Below are 3520 nucleotides of genomic sequence, written 5' to 3'. Positions count from 1 at the left end.
TGCCATTGCTACAAGTTGTTCAGAATACAGGGGAAATAAGAAGGAGTATTTCTAAAGAGGGAGTGAGTTCTAAAAGGAGAGTGGTTTGAGGGTACATATATACTGATGGGAGATATGAGTTTGGTTTCTTGGTTCACAAGATTGAAAATTACAAAGAAGTTGCTGTTATATTCAATGAAAAATTATTTACAAAAAGAACCTTTGAACATCAAATAAGAGAAAAAAAGTACTCCATTTTCTCTGATTTGATTTTTTTTGAAAAAAAAAAAAAAATTCAAAAAAATCAAATGAGAGAAAATGGAGTACTAATCTGATTTGGAAATTACCAAAATCAATGTTTAAAAACTCCCTGAGTCAATCATTGATTCACTCGAGTCGACTCAGTTTTGGCCCTACCAAGGAATCAAAAATTGCTTTCTCGCCCGAGTCGATAATAAAATTAATGTTTGTTAACTGGATTTTACTTAAGAATGAGCATTAGAAAATGATTATCATCACTAGTTTATATTCCATGGAGCTCTTGGATATTGAAGCTATCTATTTCTTTATGCACTGGCATAATTGCATATGGGCTCCACTAAAGATTTGCAAGGAACAGAAAAGAAGAAAAAAAGGCCAAGAAAAGAAACGTATCTTCTTCATAAGAAAATGGTGAAAGATACCTACTGGCTTTTGACCATTCCCCGTTTTGAACGTTCCCCAAAAGGTCCAACAATGCATCTCAATCTCAAAAACCTTATCCTGTGTTTGGTATTGAATGCCTTGAGAACTCCAAGAGCTGAAGCTTTCATTGTAGATAAGCACTTAATCTTATACACATTGATGCTTATCTTTTGTTCAGAACAGTGCTTAAAAGCTCGAAAGGATACAAAACTCAAACATGCTTAAACCGAGTTGACTCGGGTGAGTTAATGATTGATGTGAACAATTTTTCATTTACTCTTTTTGGTAGGTAAGTTGGGGTTTGTTAGGACTCCTAGTTGATTATTAAGGAGAGAAGACGAATTACAATCTGGTGTATTCTGCCCCATATCACACTCATCTGATATAATTAGTAAAATATCACTGGGAATATCGGAAAAATGAGTACGAGAGTGCTTTTTTATTAACTTAGAAGAGTAAAAGGAGTTTTTGATTGACTCGGTAAGGGAAAACTCGGACTTGGACTAGAACTCAGATAAGGTAAAATCGAGTCGACTGGGGTGACTCAATGATTGATTGACTCGGGGAGTTTTTGAACAATTGCTTGGACCTTAATGTTGGGAGTTGTCGGAAAGGAGGGGACAAGTAGAAGGAAAATTTGAGCTATTTTTAGGTCTGTAAGCAGATATGAATTGCATGGTTGGAACCTGCAAATACTATCTAAGGGATAAGAATAAGATGGCTGAGAGTCAGAAAATCACAATATTCAAAGTTCTCTTTCCTTTGATCTTTGAATGGACTTGTGTTCATGAGTACTGACTATAACAAGAGCAACACTTAATAAGTCTTTGCCTTGCAAAGTTCCATTGGGTTGCAATGCCCCACTCTATTTGCCTACTTCTCCAAGTCTTACATTACCATTCAATTCAACCCTTAGGTTTCCCATTAACAATATCTGAGAGTAAGGGCTTGTTTGGCAAGGCTTTAAAAGATAATGAGAATCTTTTGAAGTGACTCACTTTGGAAAATCTTTTTTTTTTTTTTTTTTTTGACCTTGTGTGGAGCATGTTCAAGTATAAATGATTAAATAACACCACCTCTAACAGCTTTAGCTTTTGGAGTAATTGGTTGTTTCACATGGTATCAAAGCTATTGCCTCACGGCAGGTCTTGAGTTCAAAACCGAACAACTTCTTGATATTAAAAATCCATGTATGTACGGCCTACCCAAAAAAAAGGGACAGCAAATGAGGGGAGTGTTGAAATTTAAAACCATGGCAAGGAGAATAAGGATTCCTTATATACTTATGAACATCTCTCCCACTTTCCAATGTGGGACTAACCTTCTAGGAGCAAAGAGTGAAAACGGTTTTGTTGAATACCAATGGTCAAACAATCAACATTGAGCATGTTGGGCAAGCATGAAAACTTTTTTCCTAAATATTGTTTTCCTTGTAGAATGATTTTTTCAAGGTTTTTCAATCCCTTCTTTGTAGGTAAAAAAAAATGTTTCAGCTAAAACATTTTTAGAAAGGCATTACCAAATTTTCCAAGGAAAAAACATCAAAAATGGTGGCGACACCTAGTCATTTTTACATTACTTATTCATGAATCATGATTTTGGTTTTTATGAAAAAATTGGGAGGAGTTTAATCAGTCATGGTTAGTTTGATTAATATGAAAAAGCTAGGATGGTTTTGGATCTAGAGAAAAGGGGTTTCTGTTCTCCGCTGGAAAAATAATTCAGTATTTTCATGACCAAACAAGCGATTTTATACGGTGTAAGCCCTAATAGTCCCTTATTTTTCAAAAAGTAATGTCCGGACCACACAATGGGATGATCCAAACCGTCTATGTGATGGGCCATAACGTAAGTAGGTTGTGCCAAAAAAAAAAAAAAAAAAAAACGATCCTAGCCCTCCGATCTATAGATGAACTGCATATTGGGAAAACCTCTATTGATCGGAGGGCTAGGATCATCCTATGGAAATGACTTTTTGTGAACAACCTATTTAGATTATGGCACATCACATGGACGGTTTGGATGGTGTGGTCCGTACAGTACTTTTTGAAAAATAAGGGACTATAAGAGCTTACACCATGTAAAATCTCACAAGGCAAATTACTCTTACTACACAAACATTAAACTTTCTATGTACATCCTACCTTGGAAGTTTACACGGAAATTTCACTCCAAATGGACGTTTTAGGGTGAATAGACGTTTTAGAGTGAAAAGTCTACTATATATTTTTATATATATTAAATACCCTCTCCATATATAACAAAAATCAGAGTGGCGCAGCGGAAGCGTGGTGGGCCCATAACCCACAGGTCCCAGGATCGAAACCTGGCTCTGATAAGAGAAAAACTTTTTTTAATGATGAAAAATCTGCCCTTTTTTAATGTTTAATTTAGGCCCTGTTCGTCTGAGATTATGCCAACCGATTATGGGTTCAAAAGCAATTATTGGACTTCAAAATTAAATGTAACCACAATTGGTTGGCATAATCTTAAATGAACAAGCATTAAACTTAATTTTTAGTCCAATAATAAGTTTGGCACTCACAATTGGTTGTAATAATCTTAAACGAACAAGGCCTAATTCTCCTCAATGGTGATTAGTCTCTCTTATACCAGTGTTCTTACAGCACTTAATGTGAAAGGTTTCTTATGTGGTTTTTTCAAGGGATAGATGAACAAGGTTGGCTTTGGATTTATCCCTTTTGTTGATTTTTTGCAATTCCATCTTATGTTATGGAATATGCGTAACGTCTTGTTCTTCATCTTGGATTTTTTCTTCTCAATGTAGATGTCTAATATGCTTCCTATGCTTCTTGCAATGGAATTTTCCACATAGATCTTCCTTTCTTCTTACATA

At 35.3% G+C, this 3520-nt stretch overlaps 1 non-coding gene across 1 annotated transcript; it reads left to right on the top strand.

Annotated features, from left to right (window-relative positions):
• The first annotated feature begins 2929 nt into the window (after positions 1 to 2929).
• Positions 2930 to 3001, top strand: TRNAM-CAU (transfer RNA methionine (anticodon CAU)). Its single transcript has one exon. It is a non-coding gene; the product is annotated as a tRNA-Met (tRNA).
• Positions 3002 to 3520: the final 519 nt, after the last annotated feature.

This window comes from Tasmannia lanceolata, unplaced genomic scaffold, assembly GCF_043159265.1.
Source record: "Tasmannia lanceolata isolate RefF3 unplaced genomic scaffold, GAP_Taslan_0.1 ptg000018l, whole genome shotgun sequence".
NCBI lineage: Eukaryota > Viridiplantae > Streptophyta > Magnoliopsida > Canellales > Winteraceae > Tasmannia > Tasmannia lanceolata.
The sequence above is the reverse complement of the archived record's forward strand: the minus strand, read 5'-3'. Positions and strand labels throughout refer to the sequence as shown.